The 20305-nt window shown below is 42.3% G+C and overlaps 1 protein-coding gene across 4 annotated transcripts in view; it reads right to left on the reverse strand.

The window, feature by feature from the left end:
- NGEF (neuronal guanine nucleotide exchange factor) overlaps positions 1-20305 on the reverse strand; it is a 151689-nt gene that overhangs the window by 108336 nt on the left and 23048 nt on the right. The window lies entirely within an intron of this gene.

Genomic DNA, 20305 nt, shown 5'->3' on the forward strand with positions numbered 1-20305 from the left:
TTTTTCATTAATTCTCTAATTAATTCATTAATTCTCATCAAAGATGACTGAGTCCACACCCCCATTTTACAGATGAGGAAACTGAGGTCAGGGTCACACAACTAGTAAGTGTCTAAGGTGGTATTTGAACTCAGGTCTTCCTGACTCCAAGTCAAGCTATTTATACACTGCATTACACTACAACATTCTCCTAAAGGTAGAATTTGAACCCAGGCCCTCAGACTCCAATGTTCTTTCCACCATACCCAACTGCCTTAAATTACATTTCACCAGCGCATATTAAGTACTTATTGGTACTTGGTGCAAAGCACCAAGTTTATCTTTTGCTGCTTCTTTCTGTTCCTAGTTATCTATTCTCCTCTATAAAATGTTATAGACAAATTTACATTTGAAACTGGTGTTGACCTTGGCTTGGAGAACAGGAAATATCTGCTCACCAGGCTGGGTTTCAGCCTCTGTAGATGTCTTCCTTGTGTCAAAAGATTTACATCAGTTACACTTGTGTAATCAGCATCTGCTCCCATTTATTGGCATCAATGACTTGCTCGGATAGGTTTAGTGGGAGTTTTGTAGTTGAACACCATGGCTTTTTCTCATTTTTATTCTTTTTTCTATTCTATTTTTCTTTAATTCTTATCCTTTATTATTTTTATTCATTTCTCATTTTGATCTTTGGTCTCATGAGAGGAATCAGGGTGATTTTAGGAGGATGACTGGGATCAATCAGGAGAAATGTAGAATCACACAGATTCTCCCATCACAGAAACCTAAGAGGACCCTCGTCTTACTATCAACATGATAGGTGACTCCCCTCTACATCATCCCCAGTAAATGATCATCTAATTTTCACCAAACAATGCCAGTGAGGGGGAACTAAATGCCCCTTTTCTTAAAATATATTTCTGTTCATTTCCATTAAACATCTCCTACTAATATGTAAAAACTTTTAACATTCATTCTCAAAGTTTTTGATTTCCAAATTCTCTCCCTTTCACCTGCCTCTCCCCCACCTCTTGAGAAGGTAAGAAATATCATATCAATTATGCCTGTGAAGTCATAGCCCAATGGAATTCCATCACAATTGTATACCCCAACTTGTTCAGCCAGTCCGCCATTGATGGACATCCCCTCAGTTTCCAATCCTTTGCCACCAAAAAAGAGCTGCTATAAATATTTTTATACATATAGGTCCTTTTCCTTTTTCTGTGATCTTTTTTTTTTAAATACAGATCTACGAGTGGTATTGTTGGGTAGCCATTGAATAGCCACTTGAATAGCCCTTTGGATGTGTTTCCAAATTGCCCTCCAGAATGGTTGGACTAATTCACAACTCCAACAACACTGTATTAGTGTCCCAATTTTTCCATATCCCTTCCAACAATTGTCATTTTCCTCTTCTGTTAAGCTAGCCATGGTGATAGATGTGAAAGTGGTGCCTTAGAGTTGTTTTGATTTGCATTTCTCTAATGCTGTAAGAGCAATTTTTCTTGTGACTGTTGGTAGCTATGATTTTATATTCTGAAAATTACCTGTTCATATTCTTTGACAATTTATAAATTAGGAATGGCTCATAGTTTGGTAAATTTCACTCAGTTCCCTATATATTTGAGAAATGATACCTTTATGAAAGAAACTTACTATACATTCTCCCCTCAGTTTCCTGCTTTTCTTCTAATTTGGGCTGCATTAGTTTTGTTTGTGCAAAAAATTTTAAATTTCATATAATCAAAATGATCCATTTTACTTCCCATCATCCTCCCTATCTCTTGTTTGGAAACCAAGTATTTGTTGAGGAGGCCAATTCCATTTTTTGGCAGTTCTTCAAAAAGACTCCCCAAACCCCACAGAAGCTGGAATCCCATGACCTGAGTTCAAATCCTGTCTTCGGTCCCACTCCATGTCACCATGGACCTCTTTGGGCTGACCCCTGTTGATCCTTTTCAGCTCTAAATCCATGATTTTATGATCCTCTGATTGTCATCTTTACAGTCTTAGACAAGGGGCTTCCTAGGGCCCCTGCTGTCCTGATGGGTGAGTGATTTATGTGACCAGCTGGCTGTAGACATATTTTGCTGTATTCCTCAATCTTCTTCTAACCAGTCCCCTCAGTATGCTCCCTCTCACCCCTTTGCAGCTGGATTCATGATCAAGTCAATCCTGCTCCATCAAAGCCTGCATCCATCACCTCCCTACAGCTCCATTCACCATCCCTAGAACTTTCCAAATCAAAGTACCCTTCTCTGGACAGTCTCCTGTATTAGAATATAAGCTTCTTGAGGGCACTGAATGTCTTCACTTAGGTCTTTGTGCTGTCTAGAACATAAGAAGCCTTTAATAAATACTTTTTCATTCATTCATTCATTCAAAATGACAGGGACCTGGAACTTTAGCCATACATGTTCCTTTTGTTCAGGGGGATCTTAATAACCTGGTGATCTCATCTAACCTTAATCACACACAATTTTGCCCTAGTGCCAAAGGCAATAATTGTACCAAGGCAGGGCTTTCCTGCTTGCTTTATCAGGCATAACTAGTTCCATCCGGGACATGATAAGTTTGAGGTGGAAAGTTATCAAAGAAAGGATGGCTCCATCTAACCATTTATCTGTCATCTATCCATTCATCTATCCATTAAAGAAATATTTATCAAGCACTTGCTGTGTACAAAGCCCTGTATTAATCACTGGGGATCACTGAAACTTCCATGGGCTTCCTGACTGCATGACTTTGGGCCAGTCATTTAAGGTCTTTTGGACCTCTGTTTCTTCATCTGCAAAATTAAAGGGCTAGGCCAGATGGGGAACCAGGAAAAGCCTCCTGAGCTGAACTTTGAAGGGAGCTCAGGATTCTAAATCTCATAGGTGAGAAGGAAGAACATTCCTGACACAGAGGAGACCCTGTGCAAAAGCATGGAGGTAGGAAATTTGATATTGTTTATGGGGGAGTAGCAAACATGCCAGTGTTGAGTGTGTGAGAGGAAGTAATGTATGGTAAGTGTGGAAAGTTATATTGGAGCCAGAATGAAGGGCTTTAAATGCCAAACGAGTGTTAATATTTTTTCCCAGAGGCAATGAAAGTCAGTGAAGTTTCTTGGGAAGGAGAGTAATGGTGAGACTTTAGGAATATCAGTTTGGCATCTGTGTGGAGTGTGGGTTGGGAAGGGGAGAGACTGGAGGAGAGTGACTTTTCTGGAAACTTCCATACCCCATGCTTGTATTCCATGTTAGCCAATGTCTTGTGTCTTTCATGTGACATTAGAGATAAAAATCCACCAGATGGTGTGAACAAGAGCTTGTCCCCTTTCTAGCCTCCCAGCAGAGGTGCTGACCCTGAACATCCAGACACCCCAGACCGCCATTGTTGACCCCACTTTCTCCTCCTACTGGAGCTAGAACCCTGGCTCACCAAAGTTGAATTAATCACCTGGATTTCTTGGAAGAGGCCCTCAGCCCTACCTTCACCCTCAAATCTTTCCCTACCTCTTGCCACATTGCCACTCTCAGAAACCTCTGACATGGGATTCTCTTCTCCTCATTGGTGACTTCTTCCATGGGTCTACCATTTTGGGGAGGGCCCAAGCTGTGCCTCAGTATCCCCTTGACTCTTTTCTCTTCCTCAGTGGCATTGTGCTTGAAATAATACCTTCTCCTCTACTTTCTAGTACTCTTTCCTATACTGTTTTCCCATTAGAAGGTAAATCCCTCAAAGTCATGAACAAGGTTGCTTGCTTGCTTGTATCCCTGGCATTTAGCAAGGAATAAGGGCTTAGTATGTTTTCTATCTATCCACCTATCTATCCATGTACCTACCCATGCTTCCTCTTGTGTGAGTGGAAACATATCAAGGTAAAGGCTTGTTGCTCTTGGCCTTAGATTACTGTCTGATTCTCTTTATCTCATAACTGCTGCTAAGGATGGGGAAGAGTAGTGGGGATAACCGCTTAGAAGTCTATGAGAGGCTCCCCCTTCTCTGTGGCATGACTACACAGACACAGTTTCTAGGCCTAACCTCTCGGGGTAGTCTCAGGGTGTCTGGAATCAACACCAGCTCCACTCAGCCACGCCATTCTTTCTTGGATAAACATAGCAATCAGCTCTAATAATGTTCCAAACATGGCCTGTGGAGTCTGTTTGTCTTAGATTCAAAAAGTGAGATGACTTCACTCTGAACCCCAACTGTAAAAGTCTAAATTCATCACCCCTGAATTCCTTCCCAAGTGGCTGGTGGCCAGGCCCCGGGCTTTGGTGTTGATGCCAAATGGCACCCAAAGAAGGATGGTCCGGCAAGGCCAGAACATGTCCCGTGCCACTGTCTTAATGTTGGGCCAAGTTAGCCTGACATTCTTTCCACAGCAATGATTAACTCAGTTATGGTTTTAGAAGACAAAGTGAACTCCCTAAAAGGGAGGACAGAAGGGCCCTTTGCCAGCAGACCTTCAATACTGTGCACAGGAGCACTTCCATTGGATGAGGTTGACGGGAGATGCCACCTCTTCTCTTCTTCCCCAAGTCCAGGCCAAACATCCCCCTTCCTTCCTTCAGCTGAGCTTCAGATACCCTCATCACCCTGCTCAGCCCAAACCCCCAGATTACCTTCTATCTATTGTACATATGCCTCTGAGATACAGAGATCTGAGCATTCAGAACTTCTGAGCAACATTAACTTGTCAAGTTAGGTCAGCAGTTGGGTAGCGGAGTCACAGTGTCTAGAGTAAGACCTGGAATGAGGAAAATCTGAGTTTAAATCTGGCCTCTTATTAGCTGTGTGACCCTAGGTAAGTCACTTCACCTTGTTTGCCTCAGTTTTCTCATCTGGAGAACTGGAGAAGGAAATGGCAAACCACTCCAGTATCTCTGCCAAGAAAACCACAAAGGGGCCACGAAGAGTCATTCAGGATGAGAGCCTTGTCAGCTCGAGGAGCAGTAACTAAATGAAAATTCCCCATGCCTCTAGAAGGTGATGGCCAGCTGATTTGTGCCTCTCCTCAGGGGTACAGGAAAGAGGGGATGAGAGCATCATGCCCTCCCTCAAGGGGCTGTTCTGAGGGGAGTGTGCTATAAACAGGTGAAGAGGGAAGACCCGAGTCTGAGCACCTGAGTTCAATTGTTGACTCTGCCACTCTCTTTTGAGTCTTCAGGTGAGGAAGTCACCCAGCCTTGGGAACTCAGTTCTCTCAACTGTAAAGTGAGGTTGGGGTCACTGGCTTCTAAGGCTCTTTTCAGATCCGTGACTCTCTGATCCTCTCCCCTCTTAAAACAAAATAAAACAAAGCTCTCAGATTTATTGGAACTTGACTTCTGCCTGACTCTGGGGTTCCCCTCAGGGTTTCTCTTGCTATCTCTGAGTCAAAGGGCATGCCCATATGATTGTGTGGCAGGGCTTTGAGGGCTCTCATCATCCACCATCTTGATCACTCTCATCTGGACATGTTACAGTCAGGTGGTGCAGTGGATAGATTACAGGGCCTGGAGGTAGGAAGATCTGGGTGCTAATTCAGCCTCAGACACTTACCAGCTGTGGGACCCTGAGCAACTTGGGTCTGCCTCAGTTTCTTCACCTGCAAAATGAGGCAATAGTAGCACCTACTTCCCAGGGCCATTGTGAGTATCAGATGAGATATCTGTAAAGTGCTTAGCACAGTGCCCAGCATATAATAGGGACTTAAGAAAAATGCATCTTCTTTTTCCTTTTATCAATCAATGTCCTTCCTAAAATATGGCTCCCAGACCTGAGCCTGAGGTTTCAGTCATGGTCCTCCCAGGAGAGAGGACAGGGCCAGGGTCTCACCTTGTGACTTCTCTGGTGCAGAAAAGTCCCTCTGGAAACCAAAGCAGCCCTTCTCTGCACTTTGGTCTCAGGGAGTCACTGGAGGAGAAAGAGGCCAAGTGAGTCAAGGAGAGTGGGGCACTGGATGCTGCCATTCTAGTAATAGAGCCTGATCATTTGTCTTTCTTAGCACCTTGGCTAAAACTCCTCAACAACTTTCAGAAGTTTTTTCCAATATATTTTTTAGTAATCTTGTAACTGGGACCTTATCCACACTGCCATCTTATTTTTTGGGCAGGTGACCATACCTGCAGTTACATATTCTTCCTTTCTTTTCTAGCTCCTTCCCTGCCATCACCTGGTCTGTGGTAGTCTGGGTATGAGTCTCACCAATATATGGACCTTGAGGCAAGGACAAAGGGGATGAATGGGTCATTGTGTCTTTGGATCACAGATCTCCAGACGGAGGAGACCTCAGAGGTTATTAAGGCCAACCTCTTTCTACAGAGGGGAAACTGAGGCCTAGGGAGGGGAAGAGACTTGCCCAAGTCCATATAGTGAGGAGAGCCCTGAGTATGGGGTCAAAAATCCCAGCTTTGCCATTGCATACCTTGTGTAGTGACAGGTTGCCATCTTGATTGATAAACTTAGAAGCCATCACTGAACTTATTCTCAAAACCCACCTCACCCTCAGACTGAGCCATAGAGATGAATCCTAAATGGAAGAATTTTGCTGTTTTTCAATTATTTTTCAATTGTGTCTGGCTCTCTGATCCCATTTGGGGTTTTCTTGGTAGATATTGGAGTGATTTGTCATTTTCTTTTTCAGTTCATTTTATAGACACGAGAACTGAGGCAACCAGCATGAAGTTGTTTGCCCAGGGTCACACAGCTAATGTCCAATGCCAGATTTGAACTTGGGAAGATGAGTCTTTGTGACTTCAGGTCTGATGATCTATGCACATGGCACTAATGTGCCACTAATGAAAGAATATTGGTCTTAAAATAGATGAGTTTTTGTTTCAGGTTGCAGCTTGGGATTATTTTAAGCACTACCTGGTTACCTCATCGTGACCAACAGTGATAAGGACTGTACCTGAGATTTCACCATTTAAGGGGACTCGCATGGGAGGAAACTCCCTCTACCAAAGCAGCTTAGCCTCTTCTCTGCAACTTAGAAAGAGTTGACTCCATTACTGAGATGTTAACTAATTTGCCCAGGGTCACATAGTCATTATATATATGTGTGTGTGTGCGTGTGTGTGTACATATGTATATACATACATAACACATAATATATACATACACACATAGATATATGTGTGTATGAGTATATATAGGTGTATCTTTTATGTATGATAAATACCTATGCGTATATATACATATACATGCATATATTCCTCTCTCTCTCTCTCTCTCTCTCTGGTGAGAATTCATGACTCACCTGCTGCCTCTCTCTAGATACCCCACCCACCCCACCCCAAAGAAATATCAATGAAAATACCTGAAGGCAATTTCATAAAATTAGATAAAATTGTAACAAAAATTACATGTAAAAAAAGACCAGCAAGGAAACAGGAACAACTAGTATAATGATACTGGTGGCCAAGTGACCCACATTCACAAAGGCATCACCTCAGTTCAGGCCCTTTAAACCTCTCACTGAGGTTACTATAATAGTCAAGTGCCCCTGCCTCAAGTTTTCCCACCTCCTGTCCATCCTACTCGCTGCTACCAAGGTAACCTGCTTTAAACACAGATCTGGCCAAAGGATTCTTCTGTGCAACCAGCTCTACTGGAGTCTGATTGCCCGTAGGATAAAAAGGAAGCTTCTGTGTTTAGCTTGTAAAGTCCTTTCTAACCTCCTCTCACTGAATATTACTCTCCTGCTGCCCCTCCCCCTACTCTCTGCAATCCACTCCAAGGGGGGGGCTCTCTGCTCCCTTCACCTGATGCTTCGCCTCCTATCTCCATATCCCCTCTCCATACATAGAAAGCTCTCCCTCCCAATCAGACTCCATCTCATTCCCCAAAATTACATTGTCAAATTACATTGTATGTAGCTCCCCTGGATACATTTTTATTTATTAACTTTACATTTATACTGTATGTATACATTTAATACACATATGTGTGTGTGTACACACACTAGCATACACACACACAAGCTGTCTCCCCCATTTTGAATGTAAGCTCCTTTCCAGAAGAAATAGTATCCACAGTGTCTAACAATGCCTACCATAAAGGAAAAGTTTATTGACTTACCTACTGTTTGTTATTCACCTGAATTCTTTTAAAAATATCCATCCATTTCTTATAGATTGTCAAACTGACTACCATAGAACGGTGTGTAGTAATCTCTGCTAATTTTTTTGATTTCTTTTTTTCTTGTTGTGAACTTATCTTATTATTTCTCATCTTGATTATTTGGGTTTTCTTTTTTTTTTTTTAATTCAGTTTGCTACTTATCAGTTTTACTGATGTTATTTTTTTTAATTCAGCTTTGGGTTTTATTTATCATTTCCAATATTTTGTTTCTCTCAATTTTCGTTATCGTTACATTGATCTTGATTATTTCTGTTTTCCTGTTGATTTTCAATGGCAAGGCTCAACAAGTCATTTCTCAGTGATATAAATAAATGCCAACATTTAGTGCTACAAATTTGTCTGTAAATAATGTTTAGACTAAAATCCATACATTTTTATTCTTCTCATCTGTCATGTCATTATCTTTGTCATCAATGGTTGTTGGGGTTTTTTTTTTTTTTGTAATTCCCTCTTTCACTCAAGCATTATTTAATAAATTGACTTTTACCTTCTATGTGGATGGCTTCCTTCCTGGATTTCTTTCATTATGATACATAAATGTAGCACAAATTTATATTTTTGAAATTTATATCAACTTTGTGACTTTGTATGTGATATGTGCTAGAAAGTGTTCTTTGCTTTCCTATGGAGTTCTTTCCATATTCCTATTAGTTTAATGCTCTGTTCAACTCTGGTTTAAATTTAGTTTTGTACATTATCAATACCACTCTCAGTTTCTGTGAATTAGAAGTGTTATAATAGAGGTCATGGGATCATACCTCTTAAACTGGAGGGTATTTCAGAGGCCATTTGTCAAAATCTCTCATTTTACAGATGAGGAGACTGAGTTCCAAGGAAATTAAGTGACTTGCCCACATGTAGTAAATGTCAGAAGTGGGATTGGAACCCAGGTCCTCTGACTCAGGTTAGACCAACCTTTTGGTTTAAATCTGTGTAAAGCTTTCTGGACTAAATGAATTTCCTGTAAACAAAATGTTGTTGGATTCTCCTTTTTACTTGATCTTGTAACTGCTTTCCTTTCTATTGTAAAGTTCAGTCCATTTATGTTTAGCATTACAATTTGTCAAATTTGTTTCTTTTTAATTATTATTTTTTTGGCATGGGACTACAATCTTTCCTATATTAATTTTAACTCAAACTTGACAAAGCCACTCTAAACAAAATTCTGATAGCTTTGTTAAAAAAAAAATTCAAGTTTCTTTAGCTGCTCCTTTTATAAAAGACAAGCTAACACATAAAAGTTTCTCTTTAGGATCACCTTCCCTTTCTCCAAGGTGTCCTCCTACTTTTGGAATTTCTTTGAAACACTCTTTAAAAACATTTAGTGATTTAGCAACAACAAAAAATTTTAAAAGTTCTTGCTTTTATTTAGTAGCTCTTTTAATCTTTGTTAAGAAGAGTGAATTATTCTAAATCCTCATCCTTTTTGGCTGTTTCTCAAAAGTTGCTTTGACATGAGTGATATATTTATTTGAATTCTTCAGAGTGTATATAATTTTAAAATATGTATTCATTTTGTTGAAGAGATGATTTCTTGGTTTCTGACCCATGCTCCCTTATTTATGTGTAAAATTCTAATTTCTCTGATTGTTCCTGGTGAAATATACTGTGACCCTCAATAAACTCCCTTGGCATGCCACACAACTGTCTTTCTTCTTGTAGTTTATTGGACCTTTTCCTTGTTGTCATAGTTTAACAACAATATGTCAAACAGAGTTGAATTTTAGGTTTTCCTCTGTCAGGCTCTTGTGGCTTTTTAAAATTAGTATAGAATATGAAGACATTGGACTCAGTGTTGAGAAGATCTAGACTCAAGTCTTGTCTCAGACACTTGTCAGCTATTTTAGTAAGTTATTTCATCCTCAGTTTCTTCATATTTAAAATCTGAATTAATAATATTACTTTCTTCACAGAGTACTTATGAGGATCAAATGAGATCATGTGTATAAAGCACTTTGCAAACCTTAAGTGTTATATACATATTGTTTCTGTTATTATTCAATTATTACTTGTTTAGATAGGTCTGGATAGCTTTCTGGAACAATCTTATGCAATAGAGTAGTTAGATAGTTCACTTTTCCAAAAGAGATGAGATGCCAGGAATTGTGAGATCACTGGCTCTTGTCCACTTCTCCAGTTTTGTCTCATGTATCTGTTTCTTGTATTTAAATCTTTTAATAACTGAGTTGGTTCCTAAGCTTCTTTCCCTACCTCCTCTGCATTGTATTCAAGGTTGTTTGCAGATGCTGCAAATCTATTATTAGTTTCTTCTTTAAATATTTTCAGGTTTTCTTTTCTATTATCCATATTGGTCATCCCCCACTTTCATTCTTTAATATTGTTAAGTTTTTTTTATTGTAGTGTCAGTTGCTTTCATGATTTTTAAAAATAATTTTTATTGATACTTCTTTATTTTTATCTCATGGTGATTTCTGTATAAATTGACCATCCCCACCACCAAGTACTGCCCCAGAATTGAATCCTCCCCTATGACAAACAGCTAAGCAAAAAACAACCAATACCAGGACCATTGCTGCATTCTGCCCTTACATCATCCCTCTCATGAAATTTTAAATGTTTGTTAGTTCTTTCATTTTCTTCCTTCTGTTAGCTCTTTAATTGTGTGATTCTTGAATCATGTTCCTCACCCATCTGTGGACACCTCTTGAGAGGTCTTGTTTTCTTTCTTTTCCCATCTGTTTTGGTTGTTTCTGGTATTTTAGATGGCTCAGTTGTTCTGCAGGTGTGTGTGTGTGTGTGTGTGTGTGTGTGTGTGTGTGTGTGTGTGTGTGTGTGTTAAAATGTATTAGTACTCCTCTTTGTCTTGTTCGTTTTTTGTTTTGGCAAATTTTAATTACCTCATAAGCATGTTTCTTGGCTATTTGTGTGTGTGTGTGTGTGTGTGTGTGTGTTTTGTCTTTCTGAAGAGCACGTGAAGGAACCTCTCAGGTTGCCCTCTTTACTAAAGATCACCAAATTATTCTTTAAACAACAAACACAAAAAGAACTTACAAATTCTCTGACTTCATACTATTTCTTGAAGAAATTGAATTTATACAAACCTGTTGCCACATCATTGTGAGTGATGTCACTGCTGAAGACATGGCAACCAAGGGACTATGGGAATACATGTAATTTCCAAAACCCTATTACATCACAAACCAAAGCATTTAGGGAGGAAACGAGTTAGCACACAGTCTGACATGAAAACCAGTTAAACCAAATCACCAGGGAAGGAATTTGTAGATGAAACCAAGATAACAAACAGTTGCAACATGGAACAGATCTGCTAAAATTCTTAGAGTAATATATTCTTATCCAACAAGATAGCTGGACCCTCACATTTTTTTTCTGTTACATTGGTACCCCATCCTTTGTTAAAGAAAGGAAATAGCACCTAAGAAGATAAATTGTGGACAGAAGATGGGACTGAACACACAAAGAAATCATTACTGGGAAAGATACAATTTTAAAGTGACTGTGAATTGTTTTTAAAGATATTTCAAAGTGTGGAAGATTCTAAAGAATGGAAAGATTAAAAAATAATACTTCATCCTCTCAAACTATTTACCCCAAAAAAGACAATAGGAATTATATAGACTCTTAGGCCTGACTTCTCATCTCTCTAAAACTTTTAGTAGAATGGTCTATTTTAATAATTGAGGGTATAGTTGAAGGGAGAAAAACGTGAGAAAGGAACGGACAAGCTTCTACAGTTTTCTACAATCAACCATGTTTGGAAAGTTGTAGAGAATGAATCCAATTCCCCTCATCCATGAAGCTTTCCCTCACTATTGTGGTCTGACTGGGAAGCCACATCCATGTCTAGTACATACATGTATATGGGTTAGTGGCAAGGCAGAGGCTAATGATGTCAGCTCCTGTCAGTAGGAGAAAAGTCTGAGGATCAGAGACTTCTAGTGGAAAGAAATCTTAGGAGTCCATCAGGTCCAACCCCTAATTTTATGGATGAGGAAATCAAGGCCCTAGAGATGCTAACTGATTTGCCAAAGGTCACATTGGTAGATGTTTGTTTATGACTGTTGTTGAAGGAAGCCACAGCCAGGGATCTGTTTCAACCTCCTCTGTTGTCTCATTATGGAATGAAGGTTTCTCAAGATCAGGTCAATAGGAGGTGGCCAAGTTCTGGCAGATTCTACAGAGGTGGAAAAGCTTTAATGATGGGCCCAGTGATCTGACAACCAGCCTAGCCATGTTCTGAGGGGCTGACTCTTCACCAAATTGAGTGTAACACCATGACTTTGGGGACCAGGACAATTCTGGAAACATAGGGAGCTGAGGCCTTAGTGAAGGTTGGATCCACACCTGTCAAATCACAGATCCTTGTAGTTCTAGAGATAGATAGACAGATTGATAGATACTATAGCTAGATAGAGACAAAGAGACAGAGAGAGAGAGAAAGACAGAGAGAAAGAGAGAGTAGAATGAGACACAGTAGGTCTTTTTTCTTTTAACTTTTGCTCCAAATCTTAAAGTACAAGGGGAAAAAGTGGGAGAAATGGTTCTTCCTAATTAGCCCTCCTGACATGGTATTGCCTCTCAGAACTCGAACTCTATTCCATATCTACCTGGAACCATTACTAAGATGAAGTGACCAGGCCTCTGCCCTAGGATGATGGAATCTAGGGAGCTGAATTTCCTCCCTTAATGTTGTTCCACTGACCCTGCAATATGGCACCATATATCTAGAGGTAGTCCAGTGGATAGAGTTGTGGACCCGGAGTATGAAAGACCTGAATTCAAATCCAGTCTCAGGCACTTACTAGTTGTATGATCCTGGGTAAGTCCTTTAGCCTCTATTTGCCTCAGTTTCGTCATCTGTAAACTGAGGATAATAATAGCACCTATGTCCTGTAGCTGTTGTGAAGATAAAATAAGTTAATGTTTGTAAAGTGCTTTGCAAGCATCAAAGTGTTATGAAAAGACTAGTTATTATTGTCATCTTCGGTCTGATTGGCCCCCACACCTCCACACCCCCATCACCAGGATCTGAGTTGCGCTCCTCTCCAATACTGCCCTCCTCTCTTAGGGCCGATGGTCTAATGCTATGTCAGTCAAACATTCTCTGAGTAAATTAAACAATTAACCATTAATAAGCCCTTACTAGGTTCCAAGCACCCTGCCAAGCGCTAGGGATTCAGAGAAAAGCAAAGGCAGGCCTGCCCTCAAGGCGGAGACAAGATGGTCCATTAATATAGGAATGTTATTTGTTACAGGGTCACTGTCCTGTTGGGGTGGGGTTGAAGTATGGCCAACTGCCAAAGTCCTTCTCACCTCTCAGATTCTTTGCTCCTCTGACATCTACAGAACTAGGTCATATGTGACATACATAGAGAGTGGATGGAGGGAACCTGAGCAGGGGAGGCCCTGGTGGCTGAGGGGGACCAGAAGGGCCTCCTCACAAGGTGGCATCCCAGCTTCAAGGAATCCAAGGAGTCCTTGAGGAGGGGGTAGTGAGGGAGAGGCTGCCAGGTAAAGACTGGAAGGCCAGAGATGGACGGAATGTGGTGGGTGTGGAGCAGTCCTGTGGAGGGAGATGGAGTCACCTTCCTTTCTTCCCTAGTTCCCTCCTCCCCACGAACTCCTTTTCCAGGCCATGCGGGTGGGAGGGGGAAGGGGAAAAGGGTCAGGGGTCATCTCTTGCCCTGGATGGGAGGGGAGGAGGCAGACTCAGGTGGTTGGGCAGGGCCCTAAAGGTGCAGGTCTCCATGCACCAGAGGGGCCCCTCCCAGCCAGGCCCACCCTTCTCTCACCCTGTGAGTGCTTCCCTAGCAGTAGCCCAAAGAGCTCTCCCAGAGGAGTCACCTCTCCTCCTTCCCCACCCCCAACCATTTGTACAAGTACCAGAATGGCTCTTAGGGCTCTGCATTCACCAGAGGGGATCACCAAGGTCCCCACTAGCTGAAGTCCTTATCTCTAATAAGAAGTCACCTGCCTTAGGAAACATTCCAGGACTTGTTGACTAGCTGTCAAATGATTTCACCCCTCCCTGCTCCCCCCAGGCATTCAAAGTCATGAGAGCCCCAGGGGCCACTTTCCTAGCCTTCTGTGGCCTCTGCACTTTGGTTCTCCCTGGAAAATACTGGTGCCAGTGATAACCTCAGTAACCACTCTGTGGGCTTTTCTGGAGTTTGGAAAGCCCTCCTGACACAAGGACCCAGACATGTGAGCAGGGCAGGGCTTTTTCTTCCCATTTTACAGATGAGGAGAGTGAGGCACAGAGAGGCAAGGGCACATATCTAGTCCTGCCATCTTGCTTAGCTTCCCCTTGTGCTCCCTGGTCCTTTAACTCCGAGCTCATGGGACTGTGTCCCTTCTCCACCCCATACTTTCCTCCCTTCCCCTTTGCTGATTCAGTACCTTCATCCTCCTACCCCTCAGCTTGGCCCAAGTCCCCCAAACCAAGACCCTTGCTCCCAATCCAGCTGTCCTTCCTTGGACCCCAGCTTTGGGCCAGGAAGCTGCCTGTTCTCTGCTGATCCCAAGGAGACCAGAAGGCTCAGAACAAGTCAGCCGCCTCCAAGGTTAGGAGCAACAGGCACAAAACATTTCTCCTCAGGCTGATACAACAGCACAGCATTTATATGCGCCCAGCATGTGCTAAGCTCTTATGGTTAGTATCACATTCAATCCTCACAACAATCTTGAGAAATAGGTGTTATTATTCCCCTGATTTTACAGAGAAAAAAACTGAGGCCAACGGGATTAAGTGACTTACTTAGGTTCACACAGCTAGTAAGTGTCTAAGGCTGAATTTGAACTCAAGTCTCCCTGACTCCAGGCCTGACCCTCTATCCACTGCACCACCTTGCTTCCCCCATTCCTTTAATTTTATAAGAATCTGAAGGCCCAGGGAAGGGGAAATTATTGTCCTGAAGTCACATAGCCAGTAAGTCACAGAGGATTCAAACTTTGGTCTTTTGAGTTGGATGAGTTTGTGTTTTTGACGTGAATAGTATTCTTTCCTTTAAATCATGTTCGATTAACCCCCAGAAATCACATTGCCCAGTCCAGGAAACTTTGACAAGTACCCATGGTCCGCCTAAGAAAATCAACTCCTTCTTGTGGAATTCAAAGCCCTTCCAGCAGGGTTCCAGACTTCCTTTCCAACTTTGCCTCTCACAGCTTCCCTTGTCAACAGTAATAAGCTGCAGGGTGTTGTACTGCATAGACCTGGGTTCAAATCCCACCTCTTAAACAACCTGCCTATGTGACCCTGGGCAAGTCCCTTACCCTCAAAGGGCTCTAGGACCCTAACACCACAGTGACCTCCGTTGGCGATGGAAATGTACTCCCTTGACAGTTGTCTATCCCCACCAAATTGCGGGCCCATCCCATATTCACGAATAATCATTTTAGCCAGAAGAATAAGAACTCAGCTATGGTTGAATATATTAAGAGATTTCCTAGTATCCTGGAATCAAAAGAACATGTTAAAAGCAATTAAGACTCACCCAATCACAGATGTCTTTGTGTATACCCTGGACCATAACAGGTTTGGAAAGTATCCTAATAAAACCCTGTGTAACATGTACAAAAGATGAGATTCATTTCCCTCATGCTGCTCTAGAAAGAGATTCCTCATGTGGGAGGAGGAAGAGAATGGATAGGTATTTTCTGAGGAACATGAAGTGGGAAACCTCAAGAAACACTTTTGGAATAACTGGACATCACGTCATAGGTGATTACCAGGACAGCGAACAGGCACATGTCATTGATTTGTCAAATGAGACAAAAGGGGTAGCCTTCCAGATAGAGCCCATGAAACAATTAAGATGCCAGAATCAAAAGGTGCTCTGAGGCCAACAGTCCAATGAATTCCACTAATGATATGCTGAAAAAGAAGTGTCCCAAATGTCTGAGTCATTCAAATTCGTTTGTGAAAAAAAGAGAGCTTGATAAAGATAATTTTGGGCCAAGTTACAGCCACTGGAAATTACAGAAAGCAGATTCTTAAGGAGCCCAGACTTAATGATTAATGTAGGTGACGAAAGGAAATTGTGGTTATTGGGTAACACATCATGACAGACTGCTTACCTACCAACTACCAGGAAAGATGTGACCATTGGCCAAACTTATACAAAGAAACTCATTACTTTTCATAAACTAAAAGAAAAGAAATTCCCCTACTACAAAGAGACCACAAATTAGCCTTGAGATTTTAACCAATGAATTGCCTTGGAGCCTGGGCATGATCATGAACCATATCCAGAACCATAATCCTCCAGACTTAACATTGATTTGTAAAAATTGAGGAATAATGCTTCCAACATGCCTGGAATCTGCAGAAAGAGAAAGAGAGATCTGAACTTGGGTTCAAATCTCTCCTTTGACTCTTCCTACTTACTGACCTGGGCCAAATCACTTCACATCCTTGGGCTGATCCAGTTTCCTTGTCTGAAAAATAAGGCTCCCTGTCCTTGGAAGAGAAATTTACAGAGTTTGGCTTTGGAATTTGAAGAAGAGCCCAAGGAAATGGAAATAAACCCTGCCAGTGATGCCTTCCCCCTGGTTGTTCTGGCTGCCTGGAAGCGCTCAACACTTTTAGTCAAACTGTGGGCAGCCAACCCAGGGTGTTGCTTCCTGGGTCTGTGCCAGGGCGTCCAGAAAAAAGGGGTGTGTGTGAGTTTACAGCCCTGCCCAGTCTGGATCAAGGGTATCAGGAAAGGGGAATTTCGTTCAAACACTCCCACATCCATGGCGACTGTATAGCAGTCCAGCTGTGGACATATTCTACACACTACCTCGTGTCCATGCTGACTCAGACAAGGGTGTGGGACTTTTCCTGAAAGCTGGTTGTAGATGGCACTTTGTACTCTGTGGTCTTAAGGATATAGGCTTAGAAATGGAAAGAATCTCAGAGGCCATTAAATCCGGTGCCCTCATTTTACAGTTGTGGAAACCAAGACCCAGGAAAGGAAATGACTTGCCAAGGGTCATGCAGTAAGAGATGGGTTTCAAATCTATAAAACTAAGAGTTCACATTGACCTAGATCTCTAAGGTTTACAAAGTCCTTATATACTTTATCCTCACTTAACAGAAGGGAAAACCTGAGGCCCAAGAGATGAAGTGACTCAAACAAATTTGTATGTACATCAAGGGATCACCATTCAACAAGCATTTATTAAGTACCTCTTGTGTTCTGGGTGCAAGCTAGACACTGGGGATACAAAAACTAAAAAAGAAACATTCTCTGACCTTGGAGAACTCACATCTTACTGAGATAAGTGAGATGAGGATAGATGCATGACCACATCCTGCTGGGATCTTAGAGAGAGTCTCATCCAACTCTATCACTTGACACTTGATATGAGTGATGATACAAGTGAGTGAAAGCGATGCTTCCAAGATCCTAAGAAGGAAGATTTAGGGGCTAGAAGGGACCCAAGATCCATCTCCTTCAAATCCTTCACTTTATAGAGGAAGAAATGAAGGTCCAGAGACCAAGGGATTTTCCCAAGATGACATAAAGCAGAGCTTCTTAAATTTTTTTCATTCGGAGCCTTTTTCATCCAAGAAATTTTCACATGACCCCAGGTATGTAGATATATAAAATCAGTAATCAGAAACCTTTTACTGTTTCCAAATGTTTCATGAGCCCCACATTCAGTTATGCCACCTCATATAGGGTCCTGACCCACAGTGTAAGCAGTGCTGACATAAAGTATATATGGGTAACAGTCAGGATTCGAAAGCAGATCATGTAGCTTCAAATCTTGCCAGCCTCTCACACTTCTCTAACATGAAGTGATTTGACTGTAAACAAAGGCAAGGCAAGGACCTAGATCTCCAGCTGCCTAGCCTGCTGCATTCACCATGGACTGCATCCAGAGCAATCACCTGAGTGTCCTTCCCTGGGCCAACTCTGCCAACATTCCCAGGGCCTTCCCTCCCAGTGTAAAACCCTACTGCTTCTCTATCTGTTATGGGAAGGAAAAAAACCTTACTCCCTTACCTGCTGGAGGGGGGCTTCAGTGCCTCTTAGAGAAAGGGGGCTCCGAACTACCCAGGTGAGGAAAGGCTAGGATACCTGTGTCCACAGCCTGGTGCCTTCCACGGAGAAGTACGAAATCTCTGCCTGAAACCTCCCTGACCTTTAGCCCTGCTTCACCCCACCCCTGGCTGCCTGCCACCCAGCTGTTTTTGCTTGGACTCAGGGTGTTTACTTTCTGTCTTCTGTCTTCAGTGTAACAGTCAACAAATGACGAGGAGAAGTGAGGTTGGTGACCTTGCACAGCCCTCCCTCACGCAAATCAGTCAACTGCAAGTCATGTCATCATCTTGATGTCATGGTGCTCTTTGAGAATGAAGGACAAACGACCGACACCAAATGCCAACACAACAACACCAGCAGCTCACCAGCTGCACTACCTTCAGGGATTGCAGGGGACCCTTCAGGAAGACACCAAGCAACCCTTCCCCAATGCTTAAATGAGTGTGTTAGTGTGTGGGGGGTCTTACGTACCCTGAGCAGATGACAATCAGGACTCTTTCAAGCCTTCATTGAGAGAGTCAGGGTAGGTCATTGCCAAAAAGCATGGGACTGGAAGTTAGAAGATGTGAGTTCAGGCAAGTTAAATAACCTCTGTAAATCTCAGTTTCCTCATGTGTTAAATAAGGAGATGGAAGTAGATGACCTTGGGACTCCCTTCTGGTTCTGAATTTATGGGCCTATAAACTTTCCAAGGAGAGTTTAGAAATGAGGAAAGCATGGGATATAAAGATAGAAGGGAAATCAGAGCTGGCCTAACCCAATCCTCTGGTTTTATAGAGGAGGCCTAGGCCTGGAGATGGATGTGCAGTCAGAGGCAGAGCCAAGAACTGAACAAGTTCTAAGGCTCAGAACTTAAACAGATGTTAAAGGTCATTTTGTTTTTCAGATTAGGAAATTGAGACCCAGACAGAAAAGTGACTTGTGCAGGATCACATGGGAAGTAAGTGGCAGAGCCAGGACTTGGACCCAGATTGTAGTATCATAGGATCCTACAGCTAGGGCTGGGTAAGTCTGCAGAGGTCATGGAGTCTACCTCATTCTACAGATTAATATACTGGAGAACTGAAGAGACCCAGAGTGGTACAAGTGGGACTCAAACCCAGGTCCCCTCACTCTACATCCAGTGCTCTTTCCACTACAAGCAGGGAAAGCTTACATCTAGTGCACACACACATATCCATCCCACCTTCCCCCCCACACACACCCAGTTGTCATTGTTGAGTTAAGAAAAACCCTGGATTAAATTCTTCCTCCACTATTTCCTATATGACCCTAGGTGGGTCTGTGGGTTTCAGCATCCTCGTCTGTAAAATGGGGATAATAATGCCTGAGGACTCTACCTTGCAGAGTAGTTCCAAAGTGCTCAGTAGCCTCCTAAAGCTAGATACATTGAGGCAGGGTTGGGGGCTCAGAAGGGATTAACAGGGTGGTCTAATGATCTTTGATCAATGTGCCAGGCCACCAAGGTGGCAGAGTCTTGGGACCAGTATCTTGGCTTTTCTGGGTGAATTGAATTGAATGAACTGAACTCAACTGAGATGAACTGTATTGAATTGAATGAACTAAATTGAATTGAACTGAATTCTCATCTGTCTGGAAGCTGACCCTCCTATCCTTGTTATCTTCCCTAATTAGAATGGGATTCCCTTGAGATGAGGGACTGTCTCACCCTTCTACTTATATCTCCATAATTTTGGGCAGACTGTGCACCTAAATAACTGCTGTTTCATTGCTTCTGGTCCAGCCCCCTCCTTTCATGCAGGAGCAAATGAGGTCCAGAGAGGGGAGATCACTTGCCCAGGGTTGTAGAGGAAATTAGTGGCCAGGGGCTTCCCTCGGATCAATGAGACTCACTGGTTGCATAAGCTTCTCTTTCATCATCCTTGCCTGGAAAGTGTTAGATACAAACTTGACGCATGAAAAAGGTATCATGAAACATTTATTAAAAATGGTGTTCAGAGTATGGAAGGCCTAGGTCCCTTCCCCTGAAGGAATGGGTAGCTTCCAGAATGGCCACCAAAAGGACTATGACCAGGTCAGGATAAGAATATAGAATTCTGAACTTTGGATTTCCTGTGATATTGTCCCCTGGCCATGTGACTTCATGTTCTCCTCTGATAGGCTTTTCCTCACACAGCTTCTTGGGCCTGCGCATTAGCTTCTGACCTCTAACTTGTCCACACTAGGTCACAACC

This window comes from Notamacropus eugenii, chromosome 2, assembly GCF_028372415.1.
Source record: "Notamacropus eugenii isolate mMacEug1 chromosome 2, mMacEug1.pri_v2, whole genome shotgun sequence".
Taxonomy (NCBI): Eukaryota; Metazoa; Chordata; class Mammalia; order Diprotodontia; family Macropodidae; genus Notamacropus; species Notamacropus eugenii.